Source organism: Ambystoma mexicanum, chromosome 9 (assembly GCF_040938575.1).
Source record: "Ambystoma mexicanum isolate Mex_15411 chromosome 9, UKY_AmexF1_1, whole genome shotgun sequence".
Classification (NCBI taxonomy): Eukaryota; Metazoa; Chordata; class Amphibia; order Caudata; family Ambystomatidae; genus Ambystoma; species Ambystoma mexicanum.
The window spans coordinates 1,010,884,806-1,010,911,873 of record NC_090931.1 but is presented as its reverse complement, the minus strand read 5'-3'; the positions used below and the strand labels follow the sequence as shown (position 1 = coordinate 1,010,911,873).

Below are 27,068 nucleotides of genomic sequence, written 5' to 3'. Positions count from 1 at the left end.
CTTCTATCATGTGGGACCATCTCACAATGTCAGGAAATATTTTATTTTCACTCCAAGTCATATCTGTGTGGAGTTATGTTAAAATTGAGTTTAAATGCATCATATAATGGTAATTTTAAATAGTCCAGATTAGGCACATGGAAATCTCGTGGTAGCATAATAAGTCATGTGTTCAGCTCTCAAAGGTCTCTTTGTATAGCCTCCAGTCAATGATTAATATGGTTAGCTGACAGGTCTATTTTGTTTGAGTTTCCATTATGCAGAAAGATAATGTCAAAATATGATATGTTAAATGCAATCCATCCTTTTAAATTGAAAGATTAACTCTCAGGTCTCTATATTATGTGACCATCTTAGTTTTGTATCATATGGAGGACCATACATTTGTCTCTGGAAATCAAAGATGCATATATTAGCCATTTTCCCAAATCCTGACAGCATGATCCTTTTGTTGTACTAAACGTTAGTGAAGTATACATAGATATGTTTGGCTCCAGATGGCAAAGCTAATCTCCTGGAACCTTAAGCCTTCCCCTATCACAATATATGCAGAATTAAACAGGAATATAGTCTGTGTTCATGCTCATCTAAGAATCAGCATTGTCAAATCCACTTTAGAACACTGATCTGGCCATGCAGATTAAATATTAATGTTTCAAGTCTCACATGTAACTTCAACACTTAATACACTTACAGTAGGCTTCTATTAGCATGTATACATGCATAACAGTATTTATCTGACATATGTTTTTAAAAGGCTAGTCGAGTATGTTTTGACAACTGGTGGAAAAAGCCACACACTATGAACATTCAACATTATCTCATGTTCTATAGGAGATACTGAAAAGTTAAAGCAAAGACGTGAACAATATGATGCTTCATTTCGAATTACATAGCAACACTTTCTAGCTAAATGTAGAAAGTCTTATTTAGAAAAGGGGCTTTCAGCATTTCTTGCAGTTTTTAAGTTGGCTAAATCCCATTTCTTGGGCTTACTCGCATGTTTTACATTCAGTTAATTGCAAGGGATGATCATATGTATTTGTCTAGTGAAGGGCACGCATAGTGCCTATAAATCGAGTGGCTGAAGACAGACCTGGTTAAGACATTTTTATTACACCATTAGCAGGCTTACAGCCCCAGTTAAGTCATTTACTGCCAGAAGACTACTTTGAAAAAACACTGACAGGCACTTTAATTGCAAAGTTTGATGGTACAGCTTGATTAAAGCAACCTTAAAGAGTTCCTATGATGAGGTTTTTTTGAACTGGGAGGGGCAGGAACTGGGTGAGAATGTCTATGGGGATTACCATGGGCATTCAATGGCTGGGCAAATAACCAAACAACATCTACAAGCTGTGTGTCCCTCCTCATAGGCCATCTCTCCCCACCTGTATTCTAATGACATAGTTCTGGTTTATAGGTGGCTCAAGTACCACCTAATAATAAAAACAAAAAATGCTTTAACTGTCATATATGTTTTGGCCTGAATATGATTGTATTGTGCTTCTGAAATGAATGGGTCTTTGTCTGGAAGCAAGATAGTATAGTCTGTTTTTGATGCTCAATTAAAAGGAGTAGGATTGGTTAATAGAATGCTGTTTGCATTTTTAAAGGTGGTCTGGATGAACATGAGGATCCCAGGGAGCTGTGCCTCATATGTACGCTGCTTTTGCTTGGCTCCAGCTTTTGCAATGGTCCTGTGCTTTCTTTTCTTGGAAGCAAATGCTGCCTGCTGGTAAGATACAAGATGGAATTATTGTCCTGAGGTTACTGCCGGACTGTGGGAGGGATCTGACTCACGTTACATTACACAGAATATTAATAAAGTATCATGCAAACATATTGATCCAAGATTTGTCAATAGGTGTGTGCTGCTGCATGCATCCAATTGTTTTCTCTAACACTAGTAACACGAAATGATTGCACAAAAAGACTGCACCTTTATTTGGGTCTCTAGCTGGTACAATTTGTTCAACGCTCCAAACTAAAATGACTATGGGCCTCATTACGACCCAGGCGGTAACCATGGCACTATTTGCGCCATGGTTGCCTCCAAAACCTTACCGATTCCGCCATGGTGAATAGAGCAATTACCGCCCCATTCCAAGGTTGGTGGGGCGGTAATGCCCCATTCACCACGGCCCTTCCCCATTCCCATTGAGCCACCATAGGGCTCAATGGGAATGGGGAAGGCGCTAATAACGGTACTGCTAATTGCGGTACCGTTTTTAGCTCTAAAGTCCCTTTGCGGGTCCTGTCCTTAACACCTGGTAACACCAGGCGTTAAGGGAGGTCCCGCAAAGGGACCTCGGAATAGGGCAGTAAGGGATTACCGGCACCAGTGCCCTTACCGGTACCGGTATTTCCTTACCACCCGGGTCGTAATGAGGCCCTATGTGTGATATGTGAAAATGTCTTCTACGCTGATGTCATTACTATTATTTTCCTAACACTTTATCTTACTCGGGTCCACGTCTTTATCTTCAGTGTGTTTATGATTGGTTTGCATATACAATAAGGCAAAATGTAAAAGCATTAGAGTTGGGCATTCTTTTTTTACTTCAGAAACGGGGACCTCCCCTTATCCTGCATAACCCACAATTGTTTTAAACAATACCCCTGCATCCCAACCTTTCTATTTAGTTTGTGTTTTTAATTAAACAATGCACTGGCGCTGAAGCTTTTACATCATTGCAAATGCATCAAGACCTGGCACTGTTGGCGAATACGTGGATATTGATATGATAGGTTATTTATAACGCGCTTAATACCCAGAGGTTTTTCAGCACGGACCCGGGGATGGAAGCTCGGTGTCGTCTTGCTTCCAAGGCGAGCACGTTGCCCCTGAGCTATCCTCCCGAGAGCAAATTACCAGGAATATGTTTGGCATAACGGAGAATATGGATGGGTAATGTCATCAGATTGATTATGTCACAAATTGGCGTTTGCAGAGGTAATATACATGACTGGATTGTATGCACAATTGAAAAGCTTAAATGTTGAAAATACAGGTTTTAAACGGTGGAGTTGCAGAGAAATCTTCCCAATGTGGTAAGTGGAATGAAACTGGGAAATTGTTTCTCTGTAGGGGTAGGCAAATGATTACACACACAGGCAGTACTATGCAAATTGCATGTTTTTGCTCATCAATTTCAAATGCATAGCATTGAAAATAATTTTTCCATATGAGGGACCAACAAACATATTGGCTGAAATGCCTTGCACGCCAGCCAATCGGAGAGTACAAACTGTTTCAGCACACTAATTGGTCTGAAGGTTGTGCTAATTTTGATTAGCTGCAATTTGTAAGGTTCTCTTTACTATTCAATGGAACTTCGGGCATTCCTTTAAACCTGCCAACAGGGGTGGTCATCAGTGCACACTCTAACTGCAGGAAAAACTGCTTAAAGGCAGACTATCCTTCCATTGTACAGATATGGTGCTGTTTATCTATTAAATGGTCACAGGTCTGTTTCTCGGTGTAGACATGTAGCGTAACCTAGCTGCAGGTGCCCATGCAAGATTTTCTGAATTTCAAAAATACTATGGGCCTCATTAAGAGGTAGGAGGTAAGGGATTACCGGCACCGGTAAGGGCACCGGTGCCGGTAATTCCTTACCGCCCTACTACAAGTTCCCTTTGGGACTCCTTCCTGAATGCCTGGTTTTAGCAGGCATTAAGGATGGGACCCGCAAAGGGATACCAGGGTCAATAACGATACCGCAATTTGCGGTACCATTATTGCCCCCTTCCCCCTTCCCTTTGAGCCCTATGGGGGCTAAAATGGGAATGGAGAATGGCCCTGGTGAATGGCGAATTACCGGTCCCGCGACCTCGTAATGGACCGGTAATTGCTCCATTCACCAGGCCGGAGTCGGAAGGGTTTTGGAGGCAGCCATGGCACTAATAGCACCATGGCCACCTCCAACCTCGTTATAAAATGCAGATTTTGTAAGGTGGTTGCAGATCATGGACTGTATTACATAAGCCGATTGGTGCAAGTGGAATTGACTTCAATATTAGCACCTGGGAAAGAATGTTCCTACCAATAAAGAAAATACTCTTTCAGTGCGTGTATACATCATGGCATATTCCGCCATAGTACAAATGATGCAGATATTCCTGCTTTAACACCCTCCGATATTCAATCCTACTCTGCAATCCTGGGGCAAGAAACAGGCTGCAATTGCATTTATTGAAATATATCAGAACCAAAACTGAACCACAAACCTTATGTTGGGGAACCCATGATGGTCAAATATGTATACATTGGTAACTGGATTACAGAAATAAGAATTAGCCATGAAATTATACAGCAAACACATGCAGGTATTCCCTAGGTCAAATGATTATATTATTAAATATTTCCAACCATCTATTTCTAAATACAACAATACAATTTACATGTCATTGTCCACTGTGTGCTGGCCAGTTTGAAATTCAAATATCACAGCTAAGATCCCTTTTATCCCAAAATGAATTTTCTAAACAGCTGTGACTTTGAAAATCAAACATGGCAAAGTGGAAATTGTACACCCGCTTACAAATCCAGTCTCAGACTACACCTGTGAAGACAACTTGGTTCAGTTTATTTAACTATGATTTAAAAAAGGCTGCACTCTCTGCATTGGGAAATGTTATCTGTTCTACACTGCACACAAAATACAGAGAAAGGCAGAAAATGCAATGTCCTCTACAATAAATCAGATTTCATTTGGCTTTATATATGGTGTGAAACAATGCTACATTTCACACTAAAATGTTAAAGCATTCTTTTTGGGATCAGTTTCCACTATTGGCATCCTACCACAGTGCCTCTCATTTCAGGGGCTTAGCATGGAAATGGTTCTAGGAGTCATAGCTAATTACAGTGGGGAATGTGTATACTGACTACTTAATGGTCAATTAAGGCACTGAGGCAACAAGGACCCTCAGAGCTGTCAGGTCATCTCCCAGTCAGATAGGTCCCTCTGGTCTGTTTACCCACATCTAGGAAATCATGTCTGCTGCAGGCAGAATTTTCTTGAGGCTTCCTCATGGATAAGGCCCATTCCTGCATATATTTGCTAAGCTCTTCAATTTGGGACAGGTGTTCCCCTTTCGGCGGCCTGCAGAATCCTAGCTCTCCTATCACTTCATGTATGTTTCTCTTTATACAATGTTTACACACACACCTGCCACACAAGGATACCACAGGCTTAGCCATTAGTACATCAGCACTAACTGAGACACCACTAAACTCTCCTCTTTAGCCCTGATACACTCTCTCACATCAGTGGCTAAGCAGGCCCAAAGTGCTGTAGTCTTTGTGATGATTTGTAGGATCTTGTCACTTCCCATTGGAAGGGAGCCCTTCCATATGAGGCTAGAGAGGTGAGGCCGTGACACAATCGGCTTCCTTCTGCTGGTAAAAAGTGGGAGGACCTCATAGGGAGAGACTCCCCTCATGCGGATAGACTCCTGTCATAGGAAAGGCCTCCCTAAAACCTTGTGCCTAGAAACCATGGATCCATTGACTCCTTCTCCCTCCCAATCTGAATCTAGTACTGTATGTTATTGTGAAGTCTCTACTATCTCATCTGTAAAGTCAGATAGGACTGAGACAAAGAAGAACCAAATAAACATAGAGAAAACCATAGACAGGATTACCAAAGTACTGAGGCGAGGTGGCCACCAGGAGACATGAAGACAACTTCAAAGGCATTGATGACAAACACTGACATTACGCAAGGGTGGTCTAGCAATATAAAGAATGAAGAAGGACTAAAGGTATTTGAGAGCAGCAAGAGCAACGAGGGAAGAAGGCGAGCATCCTACAGGACCTGGGAAATTCAAACCTGCGCTGCCCGAAATGTCGAGAGAAAATCGGTCTCAGAAGAAGAAGCTGGGTAGAACCACTCGAGCAGGAGACACCCCGATTTGCTACTGAAGCAGGAAGAATCCAGAAGTGGCTGGCCATCTCCGGTGTCGACTGTGAGGCCCATATATCCTTCTGAGACCACTGCATCAAAGGTTCCATGGAGCTGCACCAACCAAGAAGAAAGAAAGCAGGAATATGCGTTGATTGCGTGCGGAGCCAACAGCGACCTGAAACCCCGGGAAGAACCGGTAGTGCTTACCAGTGAAGAAACAAGTAACAAGAGTTGCAGGAAAGCTGGGTGGTGTACAGTGAGCCCAACGAGTCAAATATTCTTCTGGTCTGCCTTGTCACAGTAGTGATACCCAAAGAACCAAAAGTCAAGTTTTCTTTGGGAGTGATTTTCCTCATCACAGTAGTGATACCCATATAACCAAGAGTCACGTATTCCTCTGGAGTTTACTTTCCCATCATGTTGGTGACACAGAAAATTATACAACTGAAGAGACTCCCAGGAGTGAACTCCCTCTTCACAGTGGTAAATCTAATACATGTGGAAGACACCAAAATGACCAATAACTGTCAGGGAGCAATCTTAATCAAGATATAAAACGTCCTGACAAAGTGCAAGCACTAAGAAGAAAAGTTGACAAAGCCTTAACTTTGTTCTTTACGAATCCTTCGGAGGAAGTAAAGAGACTATTAAAGAATTGTACAAATGACTATCCAGAAACAGTGGGCCTCATTACACGGTAGGCGGTAAACCATGGTGCTATTAGCACCATGGTTGCCGCCGGTACCATACCGGTACCACCATGGAGGAAAGGGGAATTACCACCCCATTCCAAGGTTGGCGGGGCGGTAATTCCCCCTTTCTCCATGGCCCTTCCCCATTCCCATTTTTGCCCCATAGGGCATAATGGGAATGGGGAAGGAGCTAATTACGCACCAATGTCCCTTTGCGGGTCCCAACTTTAACGGCTGGTCTACACCAGCCGTTAAGGTCGGGTCCTGCAAATGGACCTCGTAGTAAGGCGATAAGGGTTAACAGTCACCGGTACCCTTACCGGTGACCGTTAACCCTTACCGCCTTCCGTGTAATGAGGCCCAGTGTCCAAAGTTATTATAGATGGGCCAGGAGTAGGCAGTCATCCTCCTGGGTGTATTTGGTAAATCATACCCTGTAACAAGAGACTGCTGTTAAATCAGCCTAAGACTATATTATTTTACCTTGAGGAGGGAGCCTTTCTTCTGGTGGCTTGGATAAGAAGTGCTTTGAATCCTTTATTTGGTTTATTTGCTAGTGATAGGGATAGAGTAGATGGTTTGGACAGAGGACAGGATTTTGGTTTTGACTTACATCCTGACAAACACCCGAGTTATTCTATGTTGAAGTTTAGAAAACCCCTGAAGGAATAGGGAGAGGCAGGTTCTTTTTATAACTTTAATGAAAAGCTATAGCAAAAATAATAACACCTTGTCAGGATCCTTATTCAATCACTCCACATCTATCAGACATTGGGCTCTTCTCAATAGATAACATACTCCCAAGTTTCTCCACCAAATCCACAGAAAGCAGATTAGCACATAGGAACAGGCTACATCTGATTTAAAAACATCAGCACCACATGTTTTGTATATTCCTTTCCCACTGTCCCTCTAATGTACCCCAGCTCCCTTTTTTCGTACAGAGCCAAGTTCAGCATGGCCACCAGTGGTGGCAGTTGGGAGCTATACAAGACACATTAATTAAATCACATATTCCAACATTATGTCATACTGACATTAAGCTTTTTAATTGGTGAGCATTTCCATTGGCTAGCTTAATAGGATGAGACTCCATAGAATACATTGCTTCTTTTTAATAGGTTGATCATATTTCTGCATATGGAACAGGAAGGGACTGTACACAGTGGTCTCAGAACCACATTTTTTCCATATTTCCTTATGGCAACATTACACCTTGATGAACTATGAATTTCTAGATGTCCATGATCCACATACATTCTGGGACACGTGGCATGAATTTGATCAATGAAATAAAAAGAAGATATTAAATGATAACTTCAGTAATATTAGATAAATATACATATTTCTTGTTTAGAGTGCAAGCAAAGGTTGCTTTTGCGAGCAAGCCCAGACACTCACAACGTCAGAACATCTTTCTTTGAGCTCTAAGTAATATTGTTGTGGAGTTATATCACACCTTGGGCCTCATTACGAGGTACGAGGTAGCCACATGGTGCTATTAGCACCATGGCTACCCCCTTACCGCATTCCGGGTTCTCGAAATAGGGTTTTACCGGGTCATTCCAACCTTGGAGGACCCAGTAAATCCTCATTCCGAGAACCATTCCCCATTCCCACTCGAGCCCCCATAGGGCTCAATGGGAATGGGGATGGAGCTAATAGCGGGCCCGTTATTAGCTCCCTGGTCCCTTAGCGGCTCCCACTAAGGTACCTCAGAATAGGGCAGTAAGGGTTTACGGGCACCAGTCTCCTTATCGGTGCCCGTTAACCCTTACCGTCCACCTCGTAATGAGGCCCATTGTCTTTAAATACATTTCTGAGGCCTTTTAAATGATGAGATTCATTCCTTGAATTGTGAATGTGAAGCCTCATTTCCTGGCTTGTCTTTCAGGTAATAATTAATGGGAGTAGCTGACCCATTTTGTTGTTTATTCATTAGCTGATGCCAAAGAAGAGAAATCATAAGTGCATTCTGGACTTTGACACCTTGGAAAGGAATTGCCAGACCTCTACACCATGTGGCTAACTTAGATTTGTATTGATTCAGAGCCCACATTTGGCTATACTGGAATGATAGATGAGCCCATAAAGGGGGGTGGGGGGGGCAACGCATCATTCATAGGCCTTGAGTATGATATTCCTTTGCAGTGAAGAAGCCAATGTGTTTGTTTCTTTGATGCAAGATAAAGAAGTATTTTAGTTTCCAGATGCCCAAGCTAATCTCTGGGGACCTTAATCATTCCCCCACACCCTCAATCAGGAAAACATATCCTAGGTTACAGAAGTGTAGCTTGTTGACTGGCTGACTGATGAACAATCAAACCCAACATTGTCAAACTCACATTATAACAACTATCCTGACGTGCAGCTTTAAACAGTGATGTATACCCAATTTAAAGTCTCAATATATAACTATACCACTGAATAGATTAACAATAGGCCTCTATTTGAATTCATAAGCACATAACAATATTTTTAAATATATTCTTGAAAGAATAATCCACTTGGTTTTGACTTCTGCTGGGGAAAAATAATCACATGGCATTTTGGTTTATAAAATTACTGGTGAAAACATTAAGCTTTCTTTAAATTCTTGACAGTGTTACCCAGGAAGTGGAATGCCTGGAGCTGTTATTCTGGTTTTCTCGAACTCTGCTATTCACGATTTGTAGGGAGTAATGTTACATATTGTTCGATCTGAATTATGGTTCTACAATTCACAGAAAATGATGGTTTGCACATTTCTTTAAAGTACATTGTTTTGGTGCAGTAAGCTCTCATTTTTCAGATGAAACTAGACCTTTCTATTTTTAGGAAAGTGGCTTTCAGCATTTCTTGCTGTAAGAAGCTCCAAACACAGTACTTGGGCCTTCTTGAGTTTTAGGCCCTTGCAATTCAAAAGTTCACTTTGTGGTAAAATCCACCTCATATTCTGGGTGGTGCTGTGTCTTAGGCAAGCTAGTAATTACCTTTGTTTTATAGGTGTACCCTTTCCTGTTTTTTTAAGAAAATCACAACACATGCAAATGGAGCAAAACACCATTCTTCCACCGCTCCCTTTAGATTCAGCCAATCTCCATTTCTTCTAATGCTGTCTTTAGACATTTCATATTAGCCTCTGGGAAAACATACACCGTGTGCAAAAATGTATTGAAAGAAAACTTATTTTTTTCCATTGGGAATCTTTTACCCTGCAAATACGTCATAAATTGTCTCTGCAAACCTTCTGTAATGGGACCCCAGAATGTATCTCTTGAATTGCTCATATAGTCCCGAATCTAATTAAATGTGTTACGCATTGTAAATAAAAAAAATAAAAAAAACAATCATAGCGTTGCCTTTATGCATGAGATAGAAACAGAATCCATGGATTTTCCATGAGTGTGATTAATGTTCTTTCTGGAAGCAGACATTAGTGTTAATGTAACCATTACAGTGTGGTTCGAGATCTATTAGATGGTAATACTTCTTTGTGTGTGACCTTATTATTGCTAAGTAAACATCCTTATGCACAAGTGGTCTAGTTTGAGCCCATGTATCATGAGACTGGTGTAATAGTTGACATTCATAATTGAGATAAGGGATGCCTAATGCATATCTTTGCCTGCTCAACATTATGCGGTGAGCATAGAGCAAGTATTTGAAATGTCAAAAACTAAACCTCCAGCCATTGCTGTCTTGCATATTTACAGATCCCTAGATACAAACAATCCTAAACAATCACACTTTGTTGAATGTTCTGTTATAGGTGGCTCTGAATAGCATTATAATATGTTTTGGTGGGTAATCACATACTAATTTAGAGGCACTGATGTGCTTTGAGTTGACAAACATCAAAGGCTTTTACACATGTCACCTGTGTCTCTTTTGAATTTCTGAATTCCAGTGAACATTGATTTATTTTTTGTTTGTAAAATGTCCTGTGAGTTACATTTATAACATGCATTTCCCTTTTCAATATTATACTGTTTGCAGCATTTCAAACTACAATTTGGCACAATTGTATGTGATATAATGTTATGCAAAGTGTCCTTCTAAAGTGCAACTTCTGACTTTTTGACAGGCTTTTAGCACATGATACTCAAACAATAGAAGACGTGGGGTGAGTATTGGGAGAAGAGGGAGGAACAGGTTCCACACCTGATGTGTTAATGGGTGAAGCCTCAAGGTTCCCTAGGCACGCATTCCGGAATGTTTCCAGGTCATATGTCAGCGTAACACTTGGGTTTGTCTTTTTTTTCTCGAATGGGGAGTCCAAGATCAATTAGCTAACAGCACTGGATTCCCAAGAGAGGCTTTAGTCTGAAACAAGGGAGTTCATGATGTTATAGGCAGTGTAGGGAAAGACCTTGATGGATTTATTGTGACTAGTGTGATAGTGGCTGTCCCCATGGCTATTCCCTGGAGTTTACATGGGATTTTGTGTACATAGAATAAGATGGGAAACGTTTGAACAGATGAGCAGCTTAGTTGGGGAGGTGAAAGTTCCTGAACCTGTTAACATTTTTTGGAGGGCAATATTTTGTTCGGTGCTGAGTTTTGATTGTATACCACATTTTGGTCTGATTTAAATTTGACAGAATCATGGATACAGAATCTAGTGTGGACTAATGCAGAAGCACTTCCAGTCAGCATTAGAGCGAGCATGGACAGGCTTGAGCTGTGGGTTTTGATCAGGAAGTCAGCGTTTTTTTCTGTGCTTGTTTTTGTGATGCTGATTTTGAAGTTTCCTGGTAATTCGGGGGTGTTCTTGGAGTCCTGTATGTGTGATATGTGGGTTAATACAGCCCATTACTGTTTAGATCAGTGGGTGGGTGAGCCGTGATTCTGTGATGGAAGAGCAGCCTTATCTTGTTGCATCTGATGTGGTGGGATTGTGGATGAGACCAAGTGGATTACAGTGGTCGTTCTGTCCCTACATATGGGGGATGGCTTCTGCCTAAAGGATGTTCTGTATAATTCATTAATACAACTGATCCAAATGAGGCTTGCCTCAAGAGCACTATTGTTTTGACTGATTGCTTTGTTGGATCTTGTAAATGAGGAAAAGACTGTTGCAATTGACTCCGGTCTCAAGTTTGCTCTAGTTTGGGTGCTGTTCTTACATCTCTTTTGGAGTCGGAACATCCTAATAGCATCCTAATAGTTTGTGGGCTTTGTTCCAATCTGTCTGGGGCTAGTCTATGGATAAATAATAATAATTAAATAATAATAATAATAATAATAATAATAATAATAATAATAATAATAATAATAATAATAATAATAATAATAATAATAATAGCTGTAAACTAATGCTGGTTAGTTTACTGTGGTCTGTAGAACACCCAGCTTTTAAGTGAGTTTCGGACGGTCAGGTGGTCATCCAGTATGTGAAGTCAATTGGTCATGGTTTTCCTCCTTGGCATTCCTGGTTGAAGTGTGGGATTGTTGTTAGAGCAGCATCGCAGAATTGGACTGTACTGACATGCACACACTGGATGTCACACTCAGCCCCTGTTCTGACCTGTTTGCCCTTGGTAATCTTCTTCTTTGGAGGTCTATCAGCGTTCCGGGGTGTCCGGGATTTATACAGGTAAGGGCGGTGGTCTTCCATTTCCAGTGTGGGGACCGTAGGCAGTCTCGGGAGGAGACAGGAGTTCAGGGTTCAGGGAAGGTAAGAATCAGGTAGTCTATGTCCGGAATGATGCGCAGAACCAGGCAGGGAACAGCACAGCTCGCAGAGGACAGGGAGATTGCAGCGAGCGTGGAAGTAACACGTGGTTTCCAGGAAGGATGGAAAGAGCGACCTCAGGCAGAGGCGAAGGCCACGCTAGCACTTCAAGAAGGAAGAGGAAGGGAAAGAATATCGGGTGGTAGGTTCTCTGAGAAGGAAGGAAACAGTGAGCACACTAGCTGCAAACTCAAAATGGAGCGTTGAGACGCGCTGGGGCATGCCCGTTTTCTAGGAAGCCAGAGTTCTTGCGTAAACGCTAAATCTCTACGTGCCTGAGCCGGCGGCCATATTGGGAGGATAGTGGCTCCAATGTTGCGGTGCACCATGGACCAGGAAGTCCAAAAAGGCCGTAAACGGCAAATCATGACAGCATACCCCCTCATGAACCTTGTCCCACCGGGTTTGCCCGGATGAGTTAGATGGAATCTCCGCACTAAACGAGGGGCATTCATGGGGGAGAAAGGTTCCCATGTCCGTTCGCTGGGAGGATATACCTTCCATTCCACTAAGTACTGTAGCCGACCTCTTCTATATCTAAAGTCACAAATCCTGGAAATTTTGAATTCAATCTGGTTGTCGACAATCACAGGGTTAGGGCAATGAGCTGATCTGGTGGATTGAATATAGGGTTTGAGCAAAGAAGTATGAAAGACTGGCTGAATCTTCTTCCAGGAGTCCAGTAACCAAAGTCGATATGCCACGGGGTTGATAACCTCTTTGATAGAAAAAGGGCCATCGAATTTGGGGGCCAGTTTATTAGGTCGTAGATGTCAAGGCAAGAGTTTGGAAGAGAGCCAGACCTTGTCACCAATTCCATCATTGGGGCCAGGTCTCCGTTTGGCATCAGCTTGTCTTCTGACATCCATCCTGGCCTTTTTTAATTGTTCTTTTACATCCTTATGAATAGTGACCAGTCTGTCAATCCAGGAATCAACCGACGGAACGGGGGTGGAATGAGGTAGGACTGTTGGCAGGACAGATGGATGGAAACCTTTACTGCAGAAGAAGGGGCTAGTCTTGATGGTAGAGTGATCAGAATTGTTATAGGCAAATTCGGCAACTGGAATCAAAACCGACCAATCCTCCTGGACCTTAGCTGAAAAACACTGCAAATATTGTTCTAGGATCTGATTCACTCGCTCTGTTATTCCATTAGTCTGGGGGTGATATCCAGAGGACAAGGCACGTTGAATACCTAACATGTGACATAGATGTTTCCAGAATTGGGAAATGTATTGAGGACAACAGTCTGAAATTATCTTGGAAGGAAGACCATGTAGCCAAAAGATGTGATTCAAAAATATCCCTCCCATTTCTTGAGCTGTTGGCAATTTGTACAAGGAGGTGAAGTGAGCCATGTGTGTGAATAGATCGATAGTAACCATGATCGTAGTGAAACCCTTGGAAGGGGGTAATTCCACGATGAAATCGGTACTGATTACTTCCCAAGGACATTCTTTCAAGGTAGGTTGATGGAGAAGACCTGCTGGCTTTCTATTATCACACTTATTCTGGCTGCAGATAGGGCAGGCTTGGACATATGCCCTTACAGTGTGGATCATGTTAGGCCTCCAGAACTGTCTCTGAAGGAGGCGAAGAGTGGCAGTAACGCCTCGATGCCCGGAATGGAAGGTATCATTAGATAGGTTTATAACCTTGGTTCTCAATTCTTGCGTGGGTACCGACAGTCTCTTAACTTTGAAGAGGTAGCCATCTTTAGTGACTAAAGTCCATCGGTTTGCCTTGATGTAATCCTTCCAGAGATCAGAAGATGGTGTTGCCGCACGGATATCTTCCAATAAGGAGTTGGCTTGGGCCACAAAAACCGTGTCGGGAAACATATTCGGGAAGGCGCAGGCCTCAACCGGCACTTAATCAGGGTGCCTGGATAGTGCATCAGGGATTACGTTATTAGTGCCAGGAACATGGTGTATGCGAAACTGATACTGAGCAAAGAAAAAGGCCCAATGAGCTTTGCGACTGTTCCTGCATTCTAAGGATTGCAGGATCTGCAGGTTTCTGTGATCGGTTCACACTTGGACGGGAAATTTGGTACCCAGAAGTAAATGGTGCCACTCAGTAAAAGCCTGCCGGATGGCGAGCAATTCCTTTTCCAGAACTAAATAGTGGGTCTCGATGGGAGTCAGTGTTCGGGATAGGTAAGCAATGGGATGTTCTGGCTTATCCTCAGATTCTTGTTTTAGTACAGCCCCAAAACATGTTCTTAGGCATCAGTTTCTACCAGGAAGGGTTTATTGATATCCGGTTGTGCTAGGATGGGACCTTGAGTAAATCTTCGTTTTAACTCCTGGAAGGCTGTCTGTTGAGCATCTGACCAAACAAAGGCAATGTCTTTCTTTAACAATGCTACTATCGGGTGTACAATATCTGAGAAGGTTGGAATGAATTTCTGGGAAAAATTGGCGAGTCCCAGGAAGGATTGGATCTGTTTCACTGTTGTAGGGGCTGGCCATGAGAGAATGGAGTCAACCTTGGTGAGATCCATTTCTATGCCCTGGGAACTCAGAACGAAACCTAAATAATTAACAGTTTGGGCATGGAACATGCATTTTTCTGGTTTGACCAGGAGTTTGTTCTCTCGTAGATGTTGTAAGACTGATGTCACGTGTTCCTGATGTATCTGGGAATCATTGGAATAGATCAGTATGTCATCCAGGTATACTATGACAAAGAGAAACAGCATATCTGAAAAAACTCTGTCCATGAAGCATTGAAACACCGCAGGGGCGTTGGCAAGACCAAATGGCATTACCAGGTCTTCCACTCATCGCCTTCCTTTATTCGGATAAGATGGTAGGCGCCCCCTAAATCGAGTTTGGTAATGATTACATCATCCTGGACATCTTCCAGTATGTCGGAAATGAGCGGCAGGGGGTAACGATCTTTAAGGGTGCATTGGTTAAGGGCCCGATAGTCCAGGCAGGGTCGAAGTTCCTTGGTGTCCTTCTTGGGCACGAAGAACAAGGAGGCTCCGGCTGGAGATTTAGAGGGTCAAATGGTTCCATTGGTGCCATTGGTATCCAAGTATTCCTGTAATGCCTTTTTCTCAGGTTCTGAAAGGATAAACATTCTTCCAAATGGTATCACTGAGTATTGTTGGTATTGTTGGTAGATGTGGTACTTGGGCAACCAACAATTAGGTTAATAGAGAAAAAAGAGGGAGGGGAGAAAAACCTACAATGCCTTGTGAGTGTACAGAAAGTGCAAGTGCAGAGGCGAGGGGGGTCAGGCATAGGTGCTGGTGCTCATGGAGAAGTGCTCTAGGTGAAGTGCTAATAAGAGAAGCATGTAAGTGCAACCTCCCATAGGGAAGGTGGGTCTGGGTAAATGCCGTAAATAGACAGCGGCTTGGATGGGAGATGTAAAGGGGTCAGGGCTCAGAAGATGCATAAGGGCCCTGGTCGTCATCACACTACTGTATGATTAGCAGGGGTGAGAGATGGAGAAGGAAGACGTAACAAGAAAGGTCTTGAGGGTTTTTCAGAACTTAAGGAAGTCCTGCTCAAGATGCAGAGGGAGAGGGAGGTTATGCACATGTGGGAGCTCGCCGAAGAAAGTGATTGACCACCAACTCTCCGTTTAGCAAACCACTTCACTCACAGGGATTTGGTGCCAGAGGAATGCACAAGTTTAGAAGGGGAGTATTTGGTCAGGAAGCTTTGAAGATAGTGGTCCCCGGCCCCAGAAAGTATTGTGGATGATACAGAGGGATTTTAATTTAATCTGTGGTGAGACCGGGAGCCAGTGGAGGCTTTGTAGGGCAGGTGAGATGCTGTCCCTGGGCTTGAGGCCAAGGAAAAGTCTTGCTGTCCTATTCTGGGTTAGCTGGAGGTGTTGCAGGGTGGACGAAGGAAGATTAAGCAGGAGGCTATTGCAATAATATAGCCTGGAGAGAACCAGAGCACGGGTAATGTTGAGTCTCTGGGGGAAGGTGAGGAAGCTACAGAGGAGGGGTAAGAGGGGAGCCCATGAAGGAAGGTCAGAGTGAAGGGAAGAAGTAGGGTGCTGGGGACCTAATAGGGAGAATCTCTGTTTTGCTGGCATTAAGCAAATGTCATTGGCAGTGCACCAGGCCTGGATGGTAGAGAGGCAGTCAGGGATGAAGGAGGGTGGAAGGACATCAGTAAGACATTTGAAGAGTTGTGTGTCATCAGCATAGCACTGGAAGTTGGGAGAGAAGGAGGAAATTAGGCAAGCCAGCAGGGAAAGGTTAAGTTTCAAGAGCCAGGACAAAAGAATGGAACCATGGGGGAATGCCACAGGTGGAAGAGGAAGTAGGGGAGGAGAAAGGGCCCTAAATGGTGGTGGAGGAACGATCAGTAAGGAAGAAGGTGTGCCAGTCCAGTGACAGCTCTGAGATACCAAAGGTATCATGGAGCCTTCTTATGAGGTTGGAATAGTTCACAGTGTAAAATGCAGAAGAGATATCAAGAAGGCTGAGGACAGCAGCGGAGTTAGAATCAAGGGATGCAGGCAGTTCTTCACAGGTGTTCAGAAGAGAAGTTTCTGTATCTCTGGATACTTGAAATCCAGACTGGTGGTCATGAAGAATGCCAACAAGTTCGGTATGAGAATTGAGTTGTGGAAGGGCCAAATTCTCCAGTAGTTACCCCAGGAAAGGGGTGATGGAAATGGGGCAGTAATAGGCTGGTCAGGTGGGGTCTGCAAAGGTTTTTTTGAGGAGTGGGTGCACAAGGGAGTGCTTGAGGGAGGATGGAAAATAACCAGTAGCAAAGGAGTGGTTTCAGAGATCAGCAAGAGCAGGGTCGAGAGAGGATATGTTTTCCTTGATGTTTTTGGAAGAGCGTGGGCCAACCTGTTTAGAAGAGACCTTCATGGAGTTGACAACTCTGGTGACTTCCTCAGTGGAGACAGGGGAGATGGAGGAAAAGGGGGAAGAAGGAGAGTGAAAGGAAGGGGGGATGGGGAAGATACAAATACATACAAACACATATTCCAAAGCAGTACTTCTGTAACAATAGATTTTTTTTTCTTGGTGGGATTTTGGTATTCTTTTTCATAATGAAAGTGGACGAGTGTTGAGCTAGAGAATGTTTTCAGATTTCCCATACAAGGCTGTTAAACGATCTGCAGCTGAGAGAATGCTTTGTCAGATGATATGTCATCCCAGAAGTCTTTTAAGTCAATTTTCTGAGCTTTGGTGAGATAGGCAGTGACATATTCTGCAACTGCAGATAAAGTGTCTACAATGTATTACAAATTGATGTTAGCATTCCACAAATTATGTACTTGGATGCTTCATCTCTTTTAATGTTGTATATGGGAGATTTGTCTTTCACTTTGTGTCTAATGGAAGGCAAGAAACTATGTACTTTACCTTTGGAACAATCTGGTCTAGGTAACCTAAAACAACATTTTGTGAAGTATTTTCCTTTCTATATTTACATCAGCAGTATTTGCCACATGTATGCCATTGAAAATGTAGGATTTGTGTCCATAAGTCATTGTGTATATCTTCTGAAGGGATATCACAGGTAATGTAATGTTCACTACAGTTTAATATGGTGTCATCACTGTCATGGCCAGATTTGGGAGCATTTTTCATCCACAAAAGCATTTTTTCTTTGATCAAAAGTTTAGGACACTTTTTTATTACAGATGAAGTATAAGATGGCAATAAAACAATGGTGATAGTATATTAAGACATTTACAGGATCTAGAGAACAGTTATCTATGCACTTTTTATGTTTAATACTTTTCTTTGTTGGTTTGCAGTGTATATGAAATCATGAAAGTCACCCTGTTCATATTCTGCACATCTGAGAGTAACAAAATATGTAGGGTAGTCTAGGTTCGTTAACATGCTGCAAACATCAGCATGACATCAGAACCAGTATTCTTTTTTACAATGCATATTTCTCAAGAGATTTTAATAAGTTACTCCAACATTTCATATTTGACTTTTTTCATTTGAAGGAGTTCACAAGCTGACATGTTTAGGAAGTGGGTTCCTGTTTTTAGTATGTGTGCAACTCCATAGCATAGAGTAGCCAGTTTGCTTTCAAACAAGAAATGGACAATGAATTGAACATTTTGCTGCTATTTTATATTTTCAGAATACATTTTATGGGTCTTCTTCCTTTTCCTGTGGGAAAGAATAGTGGAAAGCAATGTGCTTCTAAACTTTTTTCCCATATACTCACTTCACACATTTAATATGTTTCGAATGCATCTTCCATAGAGTCTTTGGAATGTAGCAGGTAAATTGATAGATCAACATGTTAAAATTGTAGTATATTCATTGTTCTGTTTCAGATATTCTAGGTATCTTTAACTTTGTTCAAGTCAACTAGTTGTTGCCAAATGTGTTGGTCTTTTGTTGGAACACCATTGACTAGTATGATCAAAGATAGATGTACTAGACCCCCTACTCCTAGTGTTTCCAGGTTTTCTTCAAGGAACAATGATAAATATTCTATCTTGCAAAAAACAAGGGGGGGTCCTGGTAGTCTCTATGCTGGACATTAGTCCTGGTTGCAAGAGCCTTACCCAGATTCTTTAGCTCACTATCTTTCACAGAGCAGAAATATCCAAAACATCTCAGTCATTCCCTTGCCCTGTGGCAGCCCAGCACCAAAATGCTAGACAATTCTCCTCTGAACAAAGGTACCAACAGCAACCCTAGACACGTGTTTCGGTCTGGTTGGACCTCATCAGTAGAGTAGAGTTGTGCCTCTCTAAGAATAGTGAGCAGGGTGTCCACGTCTGGATTCCCCTAGTAATTTAGGGGGAAAACCAAAGTTACCTAAATTATGCCAAAACACATGGGGGGTCCTGGGAGTCTCTCTGCTGGACATTAGTTCTGGTTACAAGAGCCTTATGCAGATTCTTTAGCTCACTATCTTTCCCAGAGGAGAAATATACAAAACATGTCAATCTTTGTCCTGACCTGGGGCAGTCCAGCACCAAAATGCTAGTCAATTCTCATCTGAACAAGAGCACCGACAGCAACTCTAGACACATATTTCGGTCTGGCTGGACCTCATCAGTAGAGGGGAGTTGTGCCCCTCTAAGAATAGTGAGCAGTGTGTCCACGTCTGGATTCCCCTAGTAACTTAGGGGGAAAACCAAAGTTACCTAAATTATGCCAAACCACATGGGGGGTCCTGGAAGTCTCTCTGCTGGACATTAGTTCTGGTTACAAGAGCCTTACCCAGATTCTTTAGCTCACTATCATTCCCAGAGGAGAAATATCCAAAACATGTCAATCTTTGTCCTGACCTGGGGCAGTCCAGCACCAAAATGCTAGTCAATTCTCATCTGAACAAGAGCACCGACAGCAACTCCAGACACATATTTCGGTCTGGTTGGACCTCATCAGTAGAGTGGAGTTGTGCCCCTCTAAGAATAGTGAGCAGTGTGTCCACGTCTGGATTCCCCTAGTAATTTAGGGGGAAAACCGAAGTTACCTAAATTATGCCAAAACACGTGGGGGGTCCTGGAAGTCTCTCTGCTGGACATTAGTTCTGGTTACAAGAGCCTTACCCAGATTCTTTAGCTCACTATCTTTCCCAGAGGAGAAATATCCAAAACATGTCAATCTTTGTCCTGACCTGGGGCAGTCCAGCACCAAAATGCTAGTCAATTCTCATCTGAACAAGAGTACCGACAGCAACTCCAGACACATATTTCGGTCTGGTTGGACCTCATCAGTAGGGTGGAGCTGTGCCCCTCTAAGAATAGTGAGCAGTGTGTCCACATCTGGATTCCCTTAGTAATTTAGGGGGAAAACCGAAGTTACCTAAATTATGCCAAAACCATTGGGGGTCCTGGGAGTCTCTCTGCTGGACATTAGTTCTGGTTACAAGAGCCTTACCCAGATTCTTTAGCTCACTATCTTTCCCAGAGGAGAAATATCCAAAACATGTCAATCTTTGTCCTGACCTGGGGCAGTCCAGCACCAAAATGCTAGTCAATTCTCATCTGAACAAGAGTACCGACAGCAACTCCAGACACATATTTCGGTCTGGTTGGACCTCATCAGTAGGGTGGAGCTGTGTCCCTCTAAGAATAGTGAGCAGTGTGTCCACATCTGGATTCCCTTAGTAATTTAGGGGGAAAACCGAAGTTACCTAAATTATGCCAAAACCAATGGGGGTCCTGGGAGTCTCTCTGCTGGACATTCGTTCTGGTTACAAGAGCCTTACCCAGATTCTTTAGCTCACTATCTTTCCCAGAGGAGAAATATCCAAAACATGTCAATCTTTGTCCTGACCTGGGGCAGTCCAGCACCAAAATGCTAGTCAATTCTCATCTGAACAAGAGTACCGACAGCAACTCCAGACACATATTTCGGTCTGGTTGGACCTCATCAGTAGGGTGGTGCTGTGCCTCTCTAAGAATATTCAACTTTACCACAAATGACTTTGAGAAATTTTGTTGGAGGCAAGTCTTGGGCTGCAGCCACGTCATAGCATGGAACTGTTTCAATTATGATACTCTGTAATAGATTGAGTTGTTGGAGAACATTTGGAAGTGGCATTTTATTATCATCAAGCTTAGTATTGCAGTATGTGCAAACAATTAAGTGATTGGTTATATAGTATGTATTGTCTGCTGTAAGATTCAATGCCAATTAGAAGCACTCTCTTCTATTTTGTAGGCCATTTCTACCATTGTTGTACCTTCCTTGTAGCAAGTTCTGTGACAACAGACACATACTTTGGAATTTCAGCAATCATGTTTTCATACTTTGCTATTTCTTTTTTGTATGCATTTGTAAGAGGTTTAGTGTTTGAAAGTTGCTGGTTAATTGCATTTTACTATTCTTCTTCAGTTCCAAAATATTTACTTTGTATGTCTTGTATTCGCCTCAGCACTTCCTGGACTGTTTCATCTAGGAGACTGTCATTGGGTTTTGGCAGTTCTAGAGCAGGAACTTTAGTGCTGCATAACGTATGCACAAGGTTGCACATTGTAGAATTGTGTATTACTAAAACCTTTATGTAATGAAAGGTGCTTTGATAAGATGCTACTGAAATTCAGGCTAATGAATGTCCTTGTAGTCCAATGGGGATGAGTACTGGGCAGGAGTACATGTTTTGTAAAATGTTCTTGATACTTTCAGCTTTCGACCAAGATGTCATGTGAAGCCGACTTTTCCCTTCCCAAAGACCACATTTTTTGTCTTAGATCTATTTAATTTCAGCTCATGGGAAGAAAAATATGCCTCAGCATACAAAATGCTTAGCTGGAGCCCACTGGGGTTAAATCAGTCGGGGCGATATCATACGCATACATTAGAAACCCAAAATTCTAACCGTTCAAACTGGGTATGTTCATCCCATTTCCAAAACTCGCTAAATTAAAATCAAACAAATATAAAATAAATAGCATTAGGCTAAAGGGTAGCCCTGCTTGACGCCTTTATTAGTTGGAAAAGTTTCTGACAGAAACCTATCAAGGAGTCACGCACGCACGCACGCACACATGCGTGTGTGTCCCTATAACAGATTTGCAGCAGGTTTAAAAGACCTGCATGCATTTTCAAAGCAGCCAATTTACCCTATAGCTCATTACTCGGGATAGAGTCAAAATCCTTTTCCGGATGAAGAAGGCCACATAAAGCTTCCCACCTCTACCCTTACTATATTTGTCTATCAGTGTGGTGGACAGCACCAGACAATGATCTATTGCAAATACCTTGGCCGGGATGTCGATCAATGAGATAGGCCTATAACAATTAGGATCTGTGTGGTCCCCCTTCTTAAATACCGGGACCACAATACTCTATGACCAAGTACGAAGGAGGTCCCCAGACATAGCAACAGCCTTAACATTTTTAAATAGAAGCAGGGCCCACAAATCTGAAAATTCCTTGATAATATCACAGTGCATTCCATACGGGTCAGCTGCTTTCCTGTGGGTGGAAGGATCTTATTGTCACCTCAATATCATTAATAGTAAAATAAATTCCTTCGTCGGGAGTAGCAAATTCATTCAGCATCTGGTCCATATTAATATTGTCATCCTGAAACACCTTCTGCAAATGTTATCTATGTTGACTTTGCTCATGTTTTGAATTGTGTATTGCAGTTTTATTTATTAATTTTGTTAGTGGTTTCATTCATGTTATATTTTCATTTGACTGTGCTGTCAATCAGTGCTTCAAGTACCAGTTTTCTTTGGTAATTTTGAAATGAGGAACGTGACTTCTCAGATTTTTTATGAAATTGCGACGAAACATTTTTTTAGATTTTCTTTTTATTTGTTCATATTGTGAATACATTCACATTGCCAGATAGAGTTTGGGGTTCATTTGCGGTTGTCATTTTACTATGCCATATGTTACTTTTCTTTTTTGAAGCAGGAGCAATACTTTTCTTAGTGGTGATTGTTGGTTTACTTTTCAAGAGCCCAGTTTCTTGTTCTATTACTTGTAAATGTTCTGTACATCGTATTAGTGGAGGGTGATAATATGATTTTCCCATGTTTTTATCTGCTTGGTCTTTTTTTTGTTTCTGCAGAGCTGAGTTTCAGTATGCATTCTTTTGTATCTGGTGGAGAAAAGAAAGTGTGTACTTTAATGTTGTAGGAGTGTTTTGTGGGTAAAGATATGTGTTTATATTAAATAGTGGACTAAGAAATATGGATGTTGAGATAGTGAAATGGATTACTATTGAGTAATAGAATGATGATGATGAATGTGGAGGTAATAATTTGGATTGGTATTATTGTAGTGGGATGTGAAGAGTGGTGTATCGATAATGATATTGATTATTTGGGTAATGAGACAAGGAAGAGAAATGTTGGAGTAATGATATAGGTTATGAATGGGAAGCAGCATGTTGAAGAGGCATGTATAGGTAATGGGAGCTGTAGGCCATAATAGAGTTGCTGTGACAAGTTGTAGACCTATAGTGTACTAGGAAGAGGAGTGCATGTATATTGATGTAGATTGTAATTGGAAGTTGGATGTGGATGAGGAATGTACACATAATGGGAGCTTTGGGCTAAAGCATTTGTAGAGTAAGAGGTTGTAGACCTCTGGTGTAGTGGTATGAGTATAAGGGGTGTGGGCATTATGCAAAATAATGTGATCTCGTAATGGTATGAGGAAGGGGGAAAATACAGCAATTAGTGCACCATTGTTAGTGTAATGACATGAGTGAGAGTGGTATAAGAATAATGATATGGATTAATGTTGGGTATCGGGATGAGGAACAAGACAGTTGGGGAAATTAAATACAGTAAAATGAGGTAGATAGTTTAATAGGTAGTAGTAGGCGTGGTAAAATATTTGTAGAGTGAGAGGTTGTAGATATTTGCTGTACTGGCACAAGAAAGAGGGTCGTTGTGTAAATAATATGGATTTTAATTGGAATTTGTTTTGTGGAAGAAGGTTGTATAGGTTATGGGAGTTGTGTGATAAAATATTTGTAGTGTTATAGGCTGCAGAGTGGTGCTGCTTTAGGATGATGAAGAGTGTTGTGTCTGTAATGCAAAAGAGTGTGATTGCAGCAATGTGATGAGGAAGTGCAAAATAGTATACAGTATAGTATCAATGGACAGTTGTATAAGTTGAAAATAAATAAGGATAATAGACAGTATAGATATTTTATTAAAATTGGAATACATCCCACATTAATATACTTTTATAATTGGAAGCTCTGAAAATGTAAAAGAAAGAATGTTGGGAACGTTGGCAACTTTACAAAATGTAAATATGTGTATAGTATTGTGAATGTCCTTATATACTTGGGATTGGTGTTTGAATTATGGTTTGCAACAGAGTAAACAAGTTATATTTGGGAAGGTAAGGTTGCATTTTATATTGTAATATGCAGGTTTCTTATACTTTTGACAGAAGTCTGGTAATTTTTAAGAAACATTCTTTTTTGTACTCTAGCTTGATAATTGAGGTATGTGTAAGTAGTAGAACAAAGCAGTAATGAACCATTGGAGTTGGTGCTTCTGTGAAGCATGATTTGCAGCAAACAAAACCAGGTATAGTTGAAGAGAACTTAAAGGCAAGCTTGTATAGTACATTGTAATGTGAAGGTATGTTGAAGTTTTGAGTAGGCAGGTCACGTTTAAGCTATAAAGTCATTATTTTTGTACTCTTGCTTGATAATTGATCATTTTATTTTGATTATGGAATTGTGCAGTGGTATAAGCATATGTAATAGTCAGTATGCAAGCAGAAGCACTTTCAAAAGCACGTTTAAAAACATGAATGGGATATTGGGATAGGTTTTGTAGGGAAGCATGCTTTGCAGAACAGAACAACTGTTATTCTTGAAGGTATATTAGAATAAATGTGGTACAGAATATTACTTATGCAAATTAAAACATACCTTAGGTAAGTCTTCTGAGATGTAGATTCTGGTATGTAGATCTTGGAAATAGAAATCTGTACATGTTGTAAAGCAGGTTGTAATAGAGCAGGCTCTGAACCACAGCACAAATGCACTCTCACAGTCACAAGATACATCTGATCTATTGAACTAAGGTGAGAATGTTCTTAAGTTAGTCTCCTTCGGGTTTGGCTCGAGTTCATGCTGCACATAATCAATGTCTATTCTTTATATGTTTGATGACAGACTGTGATAGTATTTTTTTCGCCGTAATAAATATTTCATATCTGTGCATGAGTTTCCATACCTTGATGCCATAAATATACTCAGCCCGATACATAGAGCAAGAAAAACTTTCTTCCAAACTAGATCAATATCTTTCCAAGAACAGAACAAAATGATTATTGAGATGTTACATTTTTGCCTTTATAACAACATGTTCATATTCAACAACACTTTTAATAAACAACTTCAAGGCACCGCAATAGGGTCGAAATTTGCCCACCCTATGCAAATTTGTTTATGGGTTTCTTCAAATTGCAACACACCTTGAAACATTAACTTTTTGGTAAAAATGTGAAATTTTGGGGTTGTTAGATTGATGCTATTTTGATAATATGGGAAGGTGACACCCAGCAATTGTATACCTTTGTCTCCTATCTAAACAATGAATACAACCTTTTGTTCACGAAATCAGTTAGTGCTACCAACATAGAATTCCTAGATTTGGAGTTATTTGTAAATAATGCACAAATACAAACAACACTCTTTACAAAAACATCAGCCAGAAATAGTCTCCTATTTGCCACCACTCATCATCCGAGACATACTATCCAAAATATCTCATATGGGGAGATATTGAGGATAAAATGTAATTGCAGTACACCTCTTACTTTTGAAGATAATCTCAAGAAAACTTTCTTCAAATTCAAACAAAGAGGCTATGGCTCAAAAACATAAAGACAGCCATAAACAAAGCAAAGCAAATCCCTAGAGAATCTCTACTCATTGATAAACAAAAAACTGACGCCACAAGACACAAAACTCAATTCATCACCACCTACAGCACTGAAGTCAAGAAAATCAAGCAACAGTGTCAAAACACTGGAATATTCTTCTTACAGATTCAAGCCTGCAGAAATATCTGGACAACTCCCCAAGTATTTGCTTCCGGAGAGCACCAACCATGAAAAGCATTATTAGCCCAAGCTTTCTCAGCCCGATACCTAATGCAAGAAAAACTTTCTTCCAAACTTCTATCAGAGGTGCTTACCGATGTGGACATTGCAAACTATGCCCATTCCTAGAACAAGGAAAAAAAGAAATCAAACTTCCAAATGGAGAAATAAAACAAATTAATCAACTAATTAACTGCAATTCAACACATGCCGTTTACAGAATGGAATGCATTTGTGGCAAAGTTTATATTGGCAGCACAATAAGAAAATTAAAAGTGAGAATTTTTGAACATCTAAGAGCCATTTGGAATCAAGACCTCAGATACCCCATAGTAGTACATATAATTGAAGATCACCCAATTTTTGAAATTTCCAATCTCAAAATCTGTGGGTTGGAGAAAGTCTGTTTACCCCTAAAAAGGGGAAACAAGGAGGAACTGTTACGCAAACGGGAATGCAAATGGTTTTGTATTATGCACACCTGTGTTTTGGGTTTGAATTGTGACACAGAAATGTATAATTGGTTGTAAGGACATCTCTGTATTTATGAACATGTATTATAATGTAATCTCTCTCTGGCACACATATATTTGTTGTGTAGAAATTTGAATGAAAATTATTTGATTTTTACATAGGACATTTTTTCCTTTGCAGTATTATTGATTAGAGAAAATCTCAATTCACCTATATACATCCTACAGTGCTACTTAGATTTAGACAAACAATTTTATCTCTCTTATCAATCGCTACAAAATTATTTTTGTCTTATTTCTGTCATTTCCTTTGATACTAAATATTTGAATGTTCTGATATCTAAGAACGTTTGAAAAAAACAAATAGTGAATAAACCAAAAATGTTCCTCAAAAATAGAACACAAACCATTTAACAAAACCAACAAAATTTTAAAAGGAAGTTTTTTCCAAAAACAATTTAGGAATATTTAAATTAAAACTAATATCTGATCACTAATTAAAAATATTGTGGTTATCCGATCTTCAGTCAATATCAATATTTTCAAACAAGAACTAAATTAACATTTATAATCAAAGCACAACGCTTTGTGAGCATTCCGCTCCAAAATGGCTGCCGTACGCGGTGACATCATCGTGCCGTGCATAACGATGTTGCACGCGGCGTGATGACATCACTGCACATCGTTAGAGCTATACAAAGCCCAATGAACAACACAAACACCGCGCAACCTGGCCATTTGATTCTACGCTTA

At 41.0% G+C, this 27,068-nt stretch overlaps 1 protein-coding gene across 9 annotated transcripts in view; it reads left to right on the top strand.

Annotated features, from left to right (window-relative positions):
• The window catches only part of B3GALT1 (beta-1,3-galactosyltransferase 1), a 2,246,978-nt gene that overhangs the window by 1,628,210 nt on the left and 591,700 nt on the right, over positions 1–27,068 (top strand). For 7 of the 9 annotated variants that reach the window (XM_069616267.1, XM_069616266.1, XM_069616265.1 and 4 more), the window contains one exon: positions 1,617–1,738. The exons of the other annotated variants lie outside the window; for them this stretch is intronic. The gene's annotated coding sequence lies outside the window, so the exon portion shown is untranslated. The remainder of the gene's footprint in view (positions 1–1,616; positions 1,739–27,068) is intronic. 9 annotated transcript variants of the gene reach the window in all.